This window comes from Rhinolophus hipposideros, assembly GCF_964194185.1.
Source record: "Rhinolophus hipposideros genome assembly, chromosome: 15".
Lineage (NCBI taxonomy): Eukaryota > Metazoa > Chordata > Mammalia > Chiroptera > Rhinolophidae > Rhinolophus > Rhinolophus hipposideros.
The window spans coordinates 63,171,780-63,190,819 of NC_138061.1; the positions used below are offsets into that span (position 1 = coordinate 63,171,780).

The following is a 19,040-nucleotide window of genomic DNA, read 5'->3' on the forward strand; positions in this document are numbered from 1 at the left end:
AGAAAAGAAAAGAAAAGAAAAGAAAAGAAAAGAAAAGAAAAGAAAAGAAAAGAAAAGAAAAGAAAAGAAAAGAAAACTACCTGGTAGATCCACTAAAGCCAAGCACATGCCTATTCTATGACCGAAACATTCTACTCTTATGTATATATCCAATATGTATATACATGTCCCCAAAAGGCATGGATAAAATTGTCATAGCAATACTATTCATAGCATCACCAAATTGGAAACTATTCAGATGCCTACAAATAGTAGGACAGATAAATAAATTATAGTATATACATCTTACAGTAAAATACTATACACCAATGAGATTGGACAAACTACAACTAAATGCATCTGATAAATAGAATATTGAGCAAAATAAGTCATGCGCAAGAGTATATTCTGCCTGATTTAATCTATATAGTTTTTTAAAAAATGTAAAATTAATATTTCTTGTTAGAAGTCAGGATAGTTAGTCAAGGGGTAATAATGAAGTGGGCACAAGTGAGGTTTCTGTCATGCTGGTAATGTTCTGTTTATTGATCTGGGTGCTGGTTATACAGGTGTATTCAATTTGTGAAAATTCATCACAATGTGCACTTATGATTTTTATACTCTTTTGTCAATACTCTTTTGTCAATGTGCACTTATGATTTTTATACTCTTAATGTCAATATAAAGCTTTTTTACAAACTGAATTAATCTGATTAGAAGAAAAACAAAATTTTGCCAAGTCTGCTTAAAAAGAACCATCTTAAACAAAATGACAGAAAAGTTGAAAAGAAAAAAATGAGGATAAGAGTATCATGGAATATCATGGAAGCACTAACCAAAAGAACACTGACATAGCAATGTTAATAAAAGCCAAGATCAAATTTTTGTGAAAATAAACAAAAAAATCCTCAAGAAAATAACAATTACAAACATAAATTACATAAATGTACCAAAAATATAGCCACAAAACTGATAAAGCAAAATTGACAGAATTGCCAAGAGAAATTTACAAATTGACAATCATAATAAAAGATGATAACACACCTTTCTTAGAAATTGATTAGTCAGATAAAATAATAAAGATATTGAATAATTGAACAATAACATTAACATAGTTCTTCGAAGAGATCTATGATCAGTTCATTATAACTTGTGTTCTGTTATGTAATTATTTTTTAAATAATTGATAAATAGAGAAATGAAGTCAATATAACATTGAAATCGCATTGGTTAACATTTAGGGTTTTTTTCCTAGAACAGAGATATTTTGTACCATCTAGTAATAACAAATAAAGATCAAGAACTAGAGCTGAATTTGAAAAGCCATGGAGATACTGGATACTGAACTCCTTTCCACATTCATTTCCCGTACTTCATCTTCGCTCAATGTGTTCTTTAGAATACATTGGAAGTATTCAATACTGAGTTTTCTCCAACCTTTGCTCATCATCAGCCAAACATTGCATTCCAAATATTAAGCATGCAAAGTGGTTTGAAAGTGTCACAAAACCATGCTGTGACAAAATTTCTTCTGACAAGTATATAAAAAAGTTTAACAATGAAAGAAAAGCATGAAATCATAAAGTATTTTGAAAAAATAAATAAATAAACAAAAAAGAACATGGGACATCCCTTGAGCAACTAAATCAAGGACATCTATCAGATGCAGAGTTCAACACACTTGTTATAGGGATATTCAATTATGTCAGTAAGAAACTCAAAAAATGAGACAGGAAACATAAAAATGAAGGTAGAAAACATAAAAAAGAAACAATCAATAATGAAGAATACATAACTGAAATAAAAAATACATTACAGGAAATCAACAGTAGGTTAGATGAAGCAGAGAATCAAATCAGCAATTTAGAACATAAGGTAGCAGAAAATACCCAATCAGAACAGCAAAAAGAGAAAAGAATCAAAAAATGAGGATAAGTTAAAGTGGCTTCTGTGACAACATCAAGTATAACAATATTCGCATCACAGGGGAACCAGAAGGAAAAGAGAGAGAGTGTGGAATCAAAAATCTATTTGAAAAAATAATGATTGAAAACTTCCCTAAGCTGTCAAAGAAAACAGACATACAAGCTCAGGAAGCACAGAGAGCCCAAACAAGATGAACACAAACAGGCCCACACCAAGACACATAATTAAAATGCCAAAGGTAAAAGACAAAGAAAGAATCTTAAAGCAGCAAGAAAATAAATGGTTAATAACTTACACGGGAGCTCTGATAAGATTATCAGCTGATTTCTCAACAGAAGCTTTGAAGGCCAGCAGGGATTAGCAAGAAATATTCAAAGTGAAGAAAAGTAAAGACCTACAACCAAGATTCCTCTATCCAGCAAAGCTATCATTTAGAATTGATGGACAGATTACAAATCTTCTCAGACAAGAAAAAGCAAGAGGAGTTCATCACCACCAAACCAGTAAACCAAGAAATGTTAAAGGGACCTTTTTAAAAAGAAGAAGAAGAAAAGATCAAAATATGAATAATAAAATGGCAATAACTACATATCTATCAACAATTACTTTAAATGTAAAAGGATTAAATGCTTCAATCAAATGACATAGGGCAGCTGCGTGGATAAGAAAACAGCACCCTTATATATAGAGCCTACAAGAGACCCACTTCAGATCACAAGACACACAGAGACTAAAAGTAAAGGGATGGAAAAAAGATATTTCATGAAAATGGAAATGAAAAATAAAATCTCGGATAGCAATACTTATACCAGACAAAATAGACTTTACAACAAAGGCTATTACAGAGAGAAACAAAAACCCAGTAATCCCACTTCCGGGTATTTATCTGAAAACAAACAAACAAACAAACAAACAAACAAACAAACACCACTTCAAAGGGACATGTGCATCCATATATTCATTGCAGCATTATTTATAATAGCTAAAATATGGAGGCAGCCTGGATGCCCATCAATGAATAAGGAAGAGGTGGTACACATATACAATGGAATATTACTCAGCCATAATAAAAAATGAAATGTTGCCATTTGCAATAACATAGATGGACCTATAGGGTATTATGCTGAGTGGAGTAAGTTAGACGGAGAAAGACAAATGCCACATGATTTCCCTTATATGTGGAATCTGAAGAACAAAATAAACAAACGAACAAAACAGACACAAACTCACAGATATAGAGAATATTTTCAGGGTTGCCAGATAGGAGAGGGTTTAAGGAGATGGATGAAAAAGGGAAGGAGTTAAGAAGTACAAATTGGTAGTTACGAGGTGTGATCAAACAATATAGTAAATGTTTAAATAAAAAAGTTTATTACAGTAAAAGACACATTGTTATTAATCCCCCTCAAAATACTCCTCCTCGTTTGAACACACTTATCCCATTGTTCTTGCCACTCTCTGAAGCAGTTCTGGAAGTCCTCTTTCATGAGTGTCTTTAGTTGTACTCTCATGGCTGCCTCGATGTCCTGAATCAATTCAAAACATTTACCTTTCATGGTCATTTTGACTTTGGGGAAGAGCCAGAAGCCCCAGGGTGCCAGATCTGGTCAATAAGGTAGATGAAGACACAATGTTATGTTTTTATTTAACGGAAATTGCCATCTACCAGAAATGATGTGAGACACAGAGCCTTCCTGTTGTGATCACAAAATACAGTGAATGCTGCTGCCGAGTGCCATCCAACAGAAAGGCAGGGATCTTCAATACGGGAAGTGGTGCATGGAACCTTAGCAACAGTGTGTGACAAGTTTCAACTTGTTCAGTGCAATCAGTCAGGTGTGAGCTACTGTTGAGAAAAGGTATGTTTTAAATTGTGCCGTAATTCATCCTCCATCATGACAAAACTCTGTGTCACATTGCTTCTGGCATATGGCAATTTCTGTCAAATAAAAACATTACATTGTGTCCTCATCACCTTATTCACCAGATTTGGCACTGTGCGACTTATGGCTCTTCCCCAAAGTTAAAATGATTCGGGACATTGAGGCAGCCATGACAGCACCACTAAAGGCTCTCATGAAACAGGACTTCAAGAACTACTTCAAAAGGTGACAAGAACAATGGAATAAGTGTGTTTGAAGCAAGGGAGAGTATTTTGAGGGGGGTTAGTGGCAATGTGTCTTTCACCGTAATAAAAATTTTTATTTGCTGTGTACAACATTTGTATATTTTTAATCATGCCTCAGACAAAATAGTCAAGTGAATGTAAAGTATAACATAAGGAATATAGTCAATAATATTGTAATAACTGTGTATGGTGTCAGATGAGCACTAGATTTAATAAGGTGATCACCCATAAGTTATATAATAAATGTCTAATCACTATATTGTACACCTGAAACTAATATATTGTATGTCAATCGTAAATGAAAAACAAACAATTTTAAAGGAAGAAAGTTATCTAACTGGAACAATTAATTGCCAGTTCAAAAAAAAACAAACATCTGAATGAAGATGAGAAATAAGAAAAATAAAGGCAATGGAAGGACCAAAGATCAAACGTAGAAGTCATCAGGTGAAAACAATTCCTCAATTTTAGAGAAAACCTTGGCAATATACAAATACATTTTTTTAAAAAAGTTAAAATTCCTCAGGTATGTCATCCTTTAAGGTTCACAATGGCAGGTTTAGTGGCTTCAAGACCTGGTATGTTTTCCACAATGTTAAGCTCTCTGGTGAAGCTGAAAGTGCAAAAATCAAGACCCTGCAAAGATTTTTTACCCAGTGTTACAACAGAAACTAGTTCTATTATCAAGCCTTTATGAATAAAACAGTGTGGTGCTAGCATATGAACAGACTAATGAAACAGAATAGAAAATCTAGAAATAAGCCAAACTGAATAAGAAAATTTAGTAATTTAAATCAGTAAGAAAAGATGCATTGATAATGAATGGCATGAGGACAATGGTTCTCCAATTGGCAAAAAGTAAATTTGGATTTCTACTTGTACCACACAGAAAATTTAAGATTAATTAAAGTGTTAAATATTATATACGTATATAGGAGGGGAAAGGGAGAGGGAGAAGTAGCAATGTTGAATTTAGGATACAATAATGTTGAATTTGTGACTGATATGGTGAAAGCCTTCTTCTTTTTCTGTTTCTTTCTTTTTTTAATCAAATTTATTGGGGTGACAAAGGTTAGTAAAATTGCATAGGTTTCAAGTGTACAATTCTATAATACGTCATCTATATATCACATTGTGTGCTCACCACTCAGAGTCAGTTCTTTTTCCGTCACCATGTATTTGACCCCCTTTACCCTATTGTACCATCTCCCCTCCCCCCTTATCCTCTGGTAACCACTAAACTGTTGTCTGTGTCTATGAGTTTTTGTTTCTTTATTTGTCTTGTTCCTTTGTTGCTTTCAGTTTTATATCCCACATATGAGTGAAGTCATATGGTTCTCGACTGTCTCTGTCTGAGTTATTTCGGTTAACATGATAATCTCAGGATCCAGTCATGTTGTCATAAACGGCACTATTTCATCTGTTCTTATGGCGGAATAGTATTCCATTGTGTATATGTACTACAACTTCTTTATCCATTCATCTATCAAAGGATATTTTGGTGTTTCCATGTCTTGGCCACCGTAAATAAGAATAGAATTACCATATGACCCAGCAATCCCTCTCCTTGGTATCTACCCAAACATTTGAAAACATTTATCTGTAAAGGTATATGTGCTCTGATGTTTATTGAAAGCCTTCTTCACCTTTTTGCCTTGATGGTCAGATATATCCAAATGATTATATCCAAAATTTTTATACATAAAAATAATGTCATTTATATACAAAGCAGCCCAAATTGTTATTATCAAATGCATAAAATAGTAAAAATATCAACTTTTTGTTTTTTGTGGATTTCTGACGTTTTGAAAAAAACTTGAAATTAATTAACACAGTGTACGAGTTAAGCAAGATAGAAACAATTCAAAATCCACAAAATAAGAATAATATTTTAAACTTTTTTAAAGATTAGTATGACATTTATTGTGAATACAGTTTAAAAATATGCAGCAGGCAGACTTTCAGTTCTCACTTCAACATGTAAAGAGTTTGGAAATCACCACTCCCATTCTTACATCAAGAAAAAAAATGGAACACATTGAAAATCAACAACTCTTAGATCTATCAGAGAATTGAGGTCCCAGGGAAAACTGATACCTCCAAAACTGGAGAGATGGGTGAATGTAGAACAGTAGCTTACCCTGGACAGAAGTGGCTGGATTCAGTACCAGGGAAGGAAAGCTTAGACTATAAGTGACAAACTGCGGAGGCTGAGTGTGGACTAACTTAACACTTAAAAATTCCTGGGGCCCAGTCTTAGCGGGACCTTACACTTTTGTGAGTTTTACCTCCAGGAGTCCTACGAGATTCTTGTGGGGAATATTTGAGAAAATCCCCTCATGCTTTCCAGCAAGGGAGGAAGAAAAGTAACTATTTTGAAACAAGCCAAGAGCATTCTGTACTCCTGCTGCACTCAAGGGAAGATACTTTACCAGCGTCTAACCAACCTGGGAGAAGGGAAATGCCCAACTCCAGTGTCTCTAGCCTTCCTATCTCACCTTAGGGGAGAAGAAGCTAAGAAGCCCATGGGAAGTCATAGCCCAAAGGAACAGACTTACTAAAAGAATGAGACCTACTCACAGGATTACAGAACACATTCTCTCAACCCACACCTCACCACCACACCAACAGGACTCCTGTATAATAACACAGTGTGACAGCTGAAAGAACTACAAGGAGTCTATTTAAGAAGGAATTTTTATTCTTAAGAAGGAGTTTCTAGAGGAATCCAAAGATGAAAACAGGGACACAAGAGGAAACTGAAGCCTCAGACAGCTACAGCTACAGCAAACAGTAAACACAGTGAAAATCCTAGCCAAATAAACATAAATGTTCACACTAAAGCCCTATTTATCTCACTTCCTATTACCCAATACATCATGTCTGGCTTTCAGCAAAAAATTACAAGTCATGTATAAAAGCAAGGTGAAACATAGTTTGAAGAGACAAAACAAATACCAGACTCAGATATGGCATAAATCTTTCCATTATCATACTGGAAATTTGAAACAATTATGATTAATACATTAAGGGGTCCAAATGAAAAAGTAGACAACATGTAATAATAGATATGTAATGTAAGCAAGAGATGAAAATTCTGAAAAAAAAAAAAGAACATAGGAAGGAAATGTTAAAAAATCAAAAACATTGTAGGAGAAATGAAGAATGTCTTTGATGGGCTTATTAGTAGGATGAATACATTTGAGAAAAGCATCAGTTAGCTTGAAGATACATCCATAGAAACTCCCAAAACTGAAATGCAAAGAGAAAAAAGAATGAAAAAAAATGGAACAAACTATTCAAGAACTGGGGGACAATTACAAAAAATGTAACATATGTGTAATTAGAATACCAGAAGGAGAAGAGAGAAAAGAACAGGAAAAATATTTAAAGTGATAATGACTGAGGATTTTCCAAATTGATAACAGACACCAAGCCAAAGATACAGGAAGCTCAGAAAACATCAAGGAGCAAAAATACCAGAAAATCAACACCTAAACACATCATATTCAAAATGCAGGAAACCAAACACAAAGAAAACTTCTTGAAAGAAGCTGGAGAAAAAATACAACTCATCTATAGAGGGAAAAGGATAAGAATTACACTATACTTCTCTTCACAAACCATTCAAGCAGGAAGAGAGTAGTGTGAAATATTTAAAATATCAAAACAATATACCACCAATTTAGAATTCTGTATTCAGCAAAAATATATTTCAAAAGAGAAGAAATAAAAAATTTCTCAGACAAGGGCCTGCCCGGTGGCTCAGGTGGTTAGAACTCCATGCTCCTAACGCCTAAGGCTGCAGGTTCGAGTCCCACATGAGCCAGTGGGCTCTCAACCACAAGGTTGCCAGTTTGAGTCCTCGATTCCCACAAGGGATGGTGGGCTGTGCCCCCTATAACTAACAATGGCAACTGGACCTGGAGTTGAACTGCACACTCCACAATTACGCTTGAAAGGACAACTTGACTTGGAAAAAGTCCTGGAAGTACACACTGTTCCCCAATAAATTCCTGTTCCCCTTCCCCAATAAAATCTTTAAAAAAAATTTCTTAGACAAAATAAAAAGAAAAATACAACTGAGAAAATCAGTCACTAGCAGGCATGCCTGACAATAAATGTTTAAAAAGTTTTTCAGAAAGAAGGAAAATGATATAGATCAGAAAATCAGATATACATAAAGAAAAGAAGAGCATCAGAGAAGAAATAAATAAAGGTAAAATAAAACCTTTTATTTCCCTTATTCTTAGTTGACATAGGTAATTGTTTGCTCAAATGATAATAGCAACAATGTATTGAGTGGTTATACCTTGTGAATAAGTGACATGAATGACAGCCAGTCACAGATGATGGGAGGTAGAAATTGGGATTACCCTGTTATAGGTACCCACACTGCACATGAAGCAGGATGTCGTTATTTGAAGATGAACTCAGTAATTTTTAAATATATACTGCAAACTCTAAGGCAACCCCTAAAAATATTTTTTAAGTATAACTGAATGCTGAGACAGTAGAGAAAATGGAATCCTAAAAATGCTCAGTTAAAACCAGAGAAAGCAGAAAATTAGGGAAGATTTAAAGACACCAATAACAAGTATTACAAATAGAAAATAGCGATAGATATGTTTACTACTAATCCAACTATACCATGAATCACTTTAAATACATATAGTCTAAATGTACTAACTAAAAGACAGAAACTGACAGAGTGGATGAGAAAACGAAAACCCAACTATGCTGTTTACAAAAACCCACTTTAAATATAAAGGGATGGAGAATGATACAGTTTCCCCGAAAATAAGACTTAGCTGGAGAATCAGCTCTAATGCATCTTTTGGAGCAAAAAATAATATAAGATCTTATTTTACTATAAGACTCGGTTTAATATAATATAATATAATATAATATAATATAATATAATATAATATAATATAATATAATATAATATAATGTAAACCCAGGTCTCATATTAATTTTTGCTCCAAAAGACACATTAGAGCTGATGGTCCGGCTAGGTCTTATTTTCAGGGAAACAAAGTATACCACACTAACACAAATCAAAAGAAAGTTGGGATAGCTATCTTAATTTCAGGCAAAACAGATGTTAGAAATATGTATACATATAAATCAGGAATAAAGGGGAGCATTAACTAATGATAAGGGAGTCTATGCTCCAAGAAGACATAACAATCCTTCACACGTATGCACTTAACAGCAGAACATCAAAATTCCTGAGACAAAAACTGGTAGAAATACAAAGACAAATAAACAAATTCACTGTTACAGTTGGTGACTTTAACACACCTCTCTCAGTAATTAACAAATCCAGCAGACAGAAAATCAGTAAGAACATAGTTAAACGGAACACATCATCAATCAAGAACATCTAATTGACATCTATAGACTGTTTCATCTAACAACAGAAGATTGCACAGTCTTCTCAGGCTCACATGGAATATTTTCATATGCCACATTCTGGGGCATAAAACAAGGCTAAGATATTTTCCAAGGTCATTTAACTTTCTTAGAAAGATTTTCCTAACTGGTGGAAGACAATAGAACTATCATGGGGTGAAGGAGATGGGGAAGTTTTCCAGGAAGAAGAGAAGATTCAGGGGGCATGTCCCATGTGCCCCAGGGAATAGCAGCCACCCATGGATGGAAGCTAAAAGAAGGCACGTTCAATTCAAATATAGTCACCTGATCTTTGACAATTAGGATTTGAAATTACAAATACAATATCAATTGCATTAGCACCAAAAAAGTCGTGAAGCGCTTGGGAATAAGTGTAACAAAATACAGAGGGTGCCAAAAAAAAATGTATACACATTTTAAGAAAGAAAAAAACCTATTGAGTTTAAAATTGTATTAAACTCAATATATACCAATAACAAAAGGTGAATACAAGTTAAATGTATACATTTTTTGGTACCCCTGGTATGTACAAGATCCTTATAAGGAAAACTACAAAATTCTGATGAGAGAAATGCTTTAAAGCCAAATAAAGGGAGAGGTATTTCATGCTCATAGATAGAAAGACTTAATAGTGCTAAGATGTCAGTTCTCAGCTTAATCTAAAGATTTAATGCAATCCCAACCAAAATCCCAGTAATTTATTTGGTGACTATTGACAATTGATTCTAAAGTTAATATGAAAAGGCAAAAAACTGGAATATATAACACAATATTGAAGAGGAAAATAAAGTTGAAAGACTGACTTCAAACATTACTATAAAGTGATTAATCAAAAGAATGTGGTATTGGGGAAAGAATAGACAAATAGATTATTGTACAGAATACAAAGCCCAAAAATAGACCCATACAAATATAGTTAGCTGATCTTTGACTGAGGGCAAAAGGCAATACAATGGAGTAAAAATAATCTTTTCAAAAAATGGTGTTATAACAACTGGACATTTACATGCAAAAAAAATTAATCTAGACACAGACTTAATACCAGTCACAAAAATCAACTCAAAATGGATCACAGACCTAAATGTAAAATGTGAAACTAGAAAACTCCTAGAAGATAACATAGGAGAAAACCTAGATGACCTTGAGTATGGCTATGGCAATGACACAATCCATGAAAAAAATAATTAATAAGCTAGACTTCATTAGAATTAAAAACTTTTGCTCTGCTGAACACAATGCCAAAAGAATAATAAGAAAAGCCACAGACTGGGACAAAATATTCCCAAAGACACATCTGATAAAGAACTGTTATGAAAGATATACAAAGAACTCTTAAAACTCAACAATAAGAAAACAAACCAATTTAAAGAAAAGAGCCAATGACTTTCTTCCCTTATGTAAGAAGATATATAAATGGCAAATAAGCACATAAAGAGATGACATCATATGTCACCAGGGGAATACAAATTAAAACAACAGTGAGGTAATACTCTACCTATTACAGTGGCCAAAATTCAGAACACTGACAAAAAATATTGATGATGTGGAGCAACAGGAACTCTCATTCATTGCTGGTTGGAATGCAAAATGGTGCAGCCACTTTGGAAGATGGCTTGGCAGTTTCTCACAAAACTAAACAAACTCTTACCACGTGATCCAGCAATTGTAATCCTTGGGGTTTACACAAAGGAGCTGAAGACATGTCTACCCTGAAACTTGCACTCAGATGTTTATTTGCACTTGCCAAAACCTGGAAGCAACCAAGATTTTCTTTAGTAGGTGAATGGATAAACAAACTGTAATACATGAAGACAATGGAATATTATTCAGTGTTAAGAAGAAATGAGCTATCAAACCATGAAAAGACATAAAGGAAACTTGAATTAATATTATTAAGTGAAAGAAACCAATCGGAAAAGACTATATAGTGTGTGTTCCAATTCTATGACATTCTGAAAAACAAAACTACAGAGACAGTAAAAAGATCAGTGGTTGCCAGGGATGGAGGGGAGAAGGAGGGACAAATAGGTGAGGCATAGAGGATTTTTAGGGCAGTGAAAATACTCTGTATGATACTATAATGGTAGATATATGTCACTATACATTTGTCCAAACCTCTAGAATGCTCAAGACCAAGAGAGAATCTTAATGTAAACTATGGATTTGGGACGATCATGATGGGTCAGCATAGGTTCATCAGTTGTAACAAACACACCACTCTGATGGGGGTGTTGGTAATGGGGGAGGCTGTGCCTGAGTGGGGGTAGGGAGTATCTGTACCTACCACTCAGTTTTGCTAAGAACCTAAAACTGCCCTAAAAAATGTTTATCGTTTTAAAATTTTTAATGGGCGAAAGACATGAAGAGACATTTCACTGAAGTAGATATGCGTATACACATGGCAAATAAGTATATGAAGAGATGTTCAATATTACTGGGCATAAGAGGAAGGAATGAGATATCACTGCTCACCAATTATAACGGGGGGGAAGTAATAATACCAAATGTTGGTTAGGATGCAAAGAAATTGGATCTGTCATTCATTGCTGGTGGGAATGTCAACGGTACAACCACTCTATAAAAAAATAAGCATACTCTTACTATATATATGATCCAGGATTTACACTCCGGGTCATGAATCCCAGAGAAATGAAAACTTATATCCACACAAAAACCTGAACACAAATGCTTGTGTTTGACTCATAATCAACTGTTAACCACCAAAATGCCCTTTACCTGGTGAATGGTGATACAAATTGTGGTATATCTATACTATGGAATACTACTCAGCAATGGAAAGCCAACTAGTGATCCTTGTAACAGCTTGTACGGATCGCAAAAGCATTATACTGAATGCTCTGAAAAGAAAGTCTATTAAAATAAAATATGGGTAAAATAAATATTCATACTTAAAAGTTCCTGGAGTGGGCATTAACAAGCCAGGTTTATGGTCCTGTTTCTTCCAGATATTCATTTTGGTCTGATAGATTAAATACATAGGGCCTTGCATCTAAACTCAACCATTCCTGTCTGACAACCAAAGATAAAGCATGCATTCCTTTCACTGGCTGCATCACCCAGTGGGAGAGAGAAAATGTGAAACGGAGACAGGCTAGTGTGTTGGGGGAAATGATCCATGAATGTCAGTTAGCAAGAAGGGCTGTCGCCTTCTGAGGGGTCTAGGAGCCAGACAGGTTTAGAAGGACCCCTCTCCACAGAGAGCTTAACCCCCTCTCATCCCGCAGTGACTTCTGGGAGATTAATCTCTGGATGAGGGGACTCAGGCAGGGCAGGGCCTTTAACGGGTTCCCAATCTAACACAGGTTGAGAAGTGGCTCACCCTATCACAAACTTCACAAAAAGAATACTTTGTTTAAAATTTTCCTCTAGAGGCAAAGTAGTATCATTCAGCCAAATATATCCATCCAAAGCAGATCATTAAAAATAATGGTTAGAAAAGAGACAGTCCTCACCTATCTGTATCAAGCTTAACTGACCCAATAACCCTCACTTCAACACCGAAAAGAAACATGTGAGAACAGCTGAGGGGTGGAGAAATGAAGGCATTTCCTCACATGACATTCCAAGTGGTTGTAGGAGAAAACTAGTCTCAAGCTCCTTGCCTGGGCTTCCGTCACCAGATTCCCCTCTAGGTTCCTGAGTTTCAAGTGTGCTTCCCACTACAACATCTATGAAGTACAATACAATAAGCTGGGATGTGAAGGTCAAGCTGAAAGTCTCTGTTTCTGTCGAGAGAGAGAAAAGTATCTGTGGCTCCCAACACCAGTAGATACGCTTATCTACGTGAGATTAAGAAAAGTGAGATTACGAAAAATCATAAAAGAAAACTGCAACTGATGATTAAAGCATATGGAAAACTGTCCACCCCTACATGTAATCAAAGAGATGCAAATGGAAACAACCAGGAGGCCCATTTTTCATGCATCAAGTCGGCTTCAATGCTAAACACACTCAGTGCTTGTGAGGTTGCAATGAAACTGTTCCTCTCAGAGACCTTACTCCGAGTGCCGACAATTTGAGACGCTGATTTATAAAGCAATTTGGCAACACTTATCAGGAGCCAAGGGATGTCCCTCCTTCCTATCAAGTTATTCCTCTTTTGGGAATTTATGCTAAGAATTTAATTGACACGAGTTAATTAACAATTTAATTGGCAAATCTCAGAGAGATTTGCCGTGGCATTATTTGTAACAGTGAAAAAATGAAATGCCAAATGTTGGTGGTCTTCTGGGTTCTCTCTGCCCTGGCCTCTCTCCTTGAATCACTCTACACACTCTAAAGTTACCAACTGTCAGCCTATCACCTCCAGTCGTGTCTCCAGCTCCTTGTTCTCTCTTGAGCTCCTGCTTGCTGTTCCCAGCTGCCTATTAAAACAACCTGAATGAATGCTCAAGACTGAAATCATCTTCCCTCCACCTCCCTGTCCCAATAAATGGCACTGCCACCTACCCAGCTGCTCCAGACAAGCCTTTGGGTCTTTCTTGTCTCTTGTCCTTCATTCCCCATCCTCTTAATCGCTATCTCCAAAATCTCTCTTCATCCATTTCTGCCCAGCCCCACAGCCACTGGCCTGGTCTAAGCTAACAGCATTCCCAACCCAAATGACCACTTTATTCTCCCAAATGGTTTCCTTGCACCCAGCCTTACCATTGCCCCGATCCATCCTCCATCCTGCAGAGACGGCTTCCTAAACACAAATCTGACCATGTTACTTCCTCAGCGTTAAAACCTGCATTGGCTTTCTATGCTCCACAGGATCATTTCACGTTCCAAACTCCTAAACAAGGCTGATGGCTTATGCAACCTCCATTCCACCCCTCCACACCTCCAGACTGATCTTCAGACATTTTCCTTGAAAGCAAGATGTTTCTCCATGCTTCAGATGCAGCCCTCTCACCTCCTGTCCTTTCCAGGGGCTGTGTGGAGACGTTCCCCCCTTGAACGACTTCTTCCTCTTCCCCACAGGCTGAATGACCAGCTACCCAATCAGTGAGTCCATGGGGAGCTGCCTGTACTCTGTGGACCAGCAGCATCAGGCAGAAATAAACTGACACAAGGAACAAGGAAATATTTTAATGACACTTTGTTTAAATGAGCAACACATTTGCTACAAAGCCAGATGCTTTTCTACACCTCTTTAATCTATAGAAGAGTAAGTTCTGACAGTTAAGGCTCAAAATCTACCTCTTGACTGGCACCAGCTCACCATGAACCGGTCCTTTCCAATGTTCTGTGATCTCCTTCCTGCTTTTGTTCACAACCAAATCTGTTTCCGACGACATTGGGCTATTACACCGTTTTTTAGTTAAAAGAATTATAGGGCAGAGGAGGTCTACAGCCAAGGCAAGGGAAAAAAAGGCAGTTAGCAATCGAGCTGCCAGTAACCAAGAATAACATGAAGACCAAGCCTGGGGAAGGGGACTTAACCAAACAGTCTCAGGGAGGAGAGGTCTGGGAGGAAAACAGCTAAAATCATTGGCCTCAGGGCCAGTAAAACTCAGAAGGAAATAGGAATAGCAAAGCATAGTGGCTGAGAAGGCAGTTTTTGAAGTCAGAGCTGGATTGAACCTTGTTCACCTTGGATAACTTATTTTTTCTCTTTACGCATCTGTAAACATGAGTTTTATGTGTGACACATGGTAGCTTCTCAATAAATGTTAGCTTTTCATATCATTAATGTTGATTACACGGTGAGGGCAGGGGATGGGTCAGAGACACACCTGCAAAACTAGGCTTGAGAGCAGAAGTGGCTTCACCAGTGGGGCTGCAGGTGGCCGTGGCCTGGGCTGTCCACTCCAGTTCTTGTTGCTGAAAGTGTGGTCCCTCACACTTTCCTTCATTCCCAGGTGAGCCACTCTGGCATCACCTGGGAGCTGTTAGAAATGCATACTCAGGCCCTTCCCAGTCTCCTGAGTTAGAATCTACATTTTAACAAGATCACCTGATGGTTCCTCTGTACAAGTTAAGATGGCACCACCCTAAGTTCTGTCAGCTTGTTTGGAAGAACCAGTTACAGGCAGGCAATGGCTGTAGCCAGTCAGAATTTGGAGATAGAATTGCTGTGTCAGTTAACCAAGGAGACCCCTAACTAAGGCTGGTCAATGTTTCAGGGAACTTAGGTAACCACTGTCTTAGCTCAGAGGAGAGAATCTCATGGAGGACTTCCCAGAGGATAAGCAGAGGTAGTAAACCAAGATCAGCTGCCCAATGTCTGGGCTTGTGTGGCCTATACATAGAAGCTGTGAATGGAAGGGACATACAAAAAGGGTGCTATGGGGGAGGGGCAAGTACCCCAGCCAGAGACTCGGAGTACTGAGAGGGGAGAAAAGGTCAACAGGGCTGTCGTGCAGGGTGTCATGTGGGGTCTCTGGTCCCGTTCCCTACATAAGAACGCAGGACATGGTGAGGCCAAAAAGGAACACCCATGGAGCCATAAATAGGGGAGTTGTATCATTATATTCTCATTGGCGGCTGGGTTGGAGACACAGGAAGCAGGAGCCGCAGGAGCCACACGATCCGCAACACGCCATCCTCTTCTCTGCCAACCAACCAACCCCACTTGCTAACTGCAATCCGCACTTGCTAGCTCAGCCACCATCTTCTTGCTAGCCCCCATTTCTCTGCTAGCGTAGCCACGGCAGTTATATTAGTGGCCAATGGCTCACTGGTTACAGCTGACGGCCAACTAGCCACAGCTGATGGCCATCCAATCACAGTTGATGGCCATTTACTGCCTGAGCCATCACCTTTCCATGAGAGGCGGAGAGCCTGGAAACTGCCCTCCTGGCTCTGTCCCCACAAGAGCCGTTTTCCTTGGCGCTCTCATACAGGCTGTGTGCCTGGCCCACACTTCCCCGGCCTGCCCAGAGCTCTCCCCAGGTTCAGCAGGCCCCTCGGAGCAGGACTGCTCCTCTCGCCAGAGCCTCAAGTCCAGTGATCAGGACTGATGGCGAGAGGCAACCTGGGCAAGGGGCGGCACCCGAGTCTCTCCAGAAATATTTACATCGCTTTCCAGATATTCCTTCAGGCTCAAAACACACTTCGTAGAGAGTATCATTACATTCGTTTTGTAGAAGGGCAAAGTAAACATTACTTTAAAAATCAAAGGATTGATGCATAACAACTTAGCCAAAGTAAATTCCAGTGAGCACTGATGTGCCAGGCTTGGGGGTTTAAATGTTGGGAATTCAATAGGACCCCGCCTCTAGCCCACAGGGTCTGGCTGACCAGAATGAGCAGCGAATCTGCAGGCATCTGAAAAAGTCTCGTAACTTCTCTTCAAGCTTGCAAACAGCACTCATCCTTCTCTGTCCTGAATTTAAATGAATAGTCCTCACTCCATGTTGGTCTTTTCAAAGAGTCCAACAATGACTTGTACCTCACCTCGGAATCCACTCCTGCATTTCCTATTTTGGTGAGTGATATACAGAGGGTGCCAAAAAAATGCACACACATTTTAAGATAACATTGCTTAAAATGTGTATATGGTTTTTTGACACCTCCCGTATTTGTGAAAAGTTAGTATTCTTCTGAATTCCTTTCTTTGTGTTCCCATCCCCACTAATTACATTCCCATCCCCATGGACTCTCTTGGGTCCTGTGATGTGCTCAAGAAGACTGCTCCTGACCAGTGAGAACCAATTATTACATCTCCAGGAATCTTGCAAGCCGGTTGTTAAACACAGCCATTACAGAAACGAAGTTACAGAAACTTCCAATTTAATAAACTATATAAACAGTATGCCCCAAAACTCACCATTGACTAATAATTTTACTACATTTTACTAGTGTCTATGCTTTCAAGATTATTTAAATCCATTGCACGTATATGGCAGAAATGCTATATGATGATAAGCTAGTGCATACCGCTTCCAACTTTATGTTCAGGGATATCACATTGAGAGCTTGGAATTGACCATAGTGGCAGTATTTACACCACAGAAATCGGCAAAAGCTACAAATCAGGGCTTGGTTTGTTTTTCTGTTCATTGTCTTGACTGAAGAAAGTGGTGAAAAAAATATTAATAATGTGAATTAAACCTAAAAATGTGTCGTGTCTGTCGTTATTATATTGTGAATGGAACAAAAACTCAGAAAATATTCTTTTCTCAGCCTCTCTCCATCTCCCCCCTTCTATCTCCTGCTACTTCCCACCTAGCATTCAAACCATACTCAAACATCACCCTTCTAGGAGCCTGTACCATTTCAGCTCTTGCTACTATCATGGAGTTGTTATGCAGGTAGTGCTTTTTGGCTCGCCCGCTCACCTGGAAGATGCTCTGAGCAGACAGAGGTGTCCCCAGCACCTAACACCTGGTTTGGCACCCAGTAGGTACGAAGTGCTTGTTGAATTGACAAACTAACTAATTAATTGGTTTCAGCTATAGCTTGTAGCAAATCACAGGATTTGGCAGGCGACATATACACATTTCATCTCAGAATTCAATTGCTGCTTTTAGAACAAGTTGTTTAAACTGTTGAAAAACTCAACTGAGTTCTTTCTTGCCTCTAAGCATATATATAAAAGTAGGTGAATTATTAACATTTTCTTTCTTTTTCCATTGTTTTCTGGACGTCAACTAGACATGGCCTGAGACTTTTTACCTTAAATCACTGAGTTTTTTTAAACAATAACCACATCACTCACTCCTGAAAAAGTAGTGACAGCTATGATATATTGGGCTACACTTATGCTCTAAGCATATGCTAAGTGCCTTACGTGTGTCATCCCATGCTGTAATGTGAGTGCTATTACCCCTATTTTCCAGGTGAGAAAAATGAGTCTCAGGATATTTACATTTGCTTGATTTTGAATAGATGCTAAATAGCAAAACAGTGGTTGAAACAAGAGTTGGTCTGACCCTAAACTCCATGTTGTTACTGCTTAAAAAACAAATACACCGTCTGAATCAGACCATCCCAGTAGCCTGGGACAAATAGTCCTCCACATAACACTGCAAAGAGCAGTTAACACAGGGTCTAGCCCAGCTGTGTCATCCTTTTCCCCTGTAACCAGACCCAGCGGACGGGTTCTCCTGTCCCTTCATCCAGATTGATAGGAGAAAAGTGAACAGTGTCAAATTGTACCTGTGTCCTGTGTCAGAGGCTGCGTCCCAAAGTCTCCACAATTTGATCTAGGCCTTCATCAGGACAGCGTTCCAACAGAGAGCAGGATCTCTTGCTTGTCTCTCTGCTGAGCTGCCACGGTCACCAGTGAGGCTGCCTTTGTTTACTGTTTGTTACTAAGCACTTGGCTGCCCAGAGAGTGAGTCAACAAGGGCCCTCTCCTTCCGTGCCGCTGCTCGCAGGCCCCCAGCCCTGTGCAGTCTCTGGCCTATTAGCAGCAGAGCCACCTCAGCAGTCTGCCTACTCAAATCCAGTGATTGTGAGACAGCCTGTAAGAGCTCAACTGGATTAGAGGCCACGCAAGACAATGGGATTGCAGCTCGGTACTGGCTTTTACACTGATGTCACTTTATCTCCTTGTCCAATCAAAAGAAAGAGGTTTGTGAGGAACCAGGGGGCCGGCCAAGAGCCCAGCCTTAGTTTCATTAACTTAACAGTCCTC

At 38.1% G+C, this 19,040-nt stretch overlaps 1 protein-coding gene across 1 annotated transcript in view; it reads right to left on the reverse strand.

Annotated features, from left to right (window-relative positions):
* FRMPD2 (FERM and PDZ domain containing 2) overlaps positions 1–18,664 on the reverse strand; it is a 155,310-nt gene extending 136,646 nt beyond the window's left edge. Inside the window, exon 1 of the mRNA XM_081074185.1 lies at positions 18,560–18,664. The gene's annotated coding sequence lies outside the window, so the exon portion shown is untranslated. The remainder of the gene's footprint in view (positions 1–18,559) is intronic.
* Between the last annotated feature and the right edge of the window lie 376 nt (positions 18,665–19,040).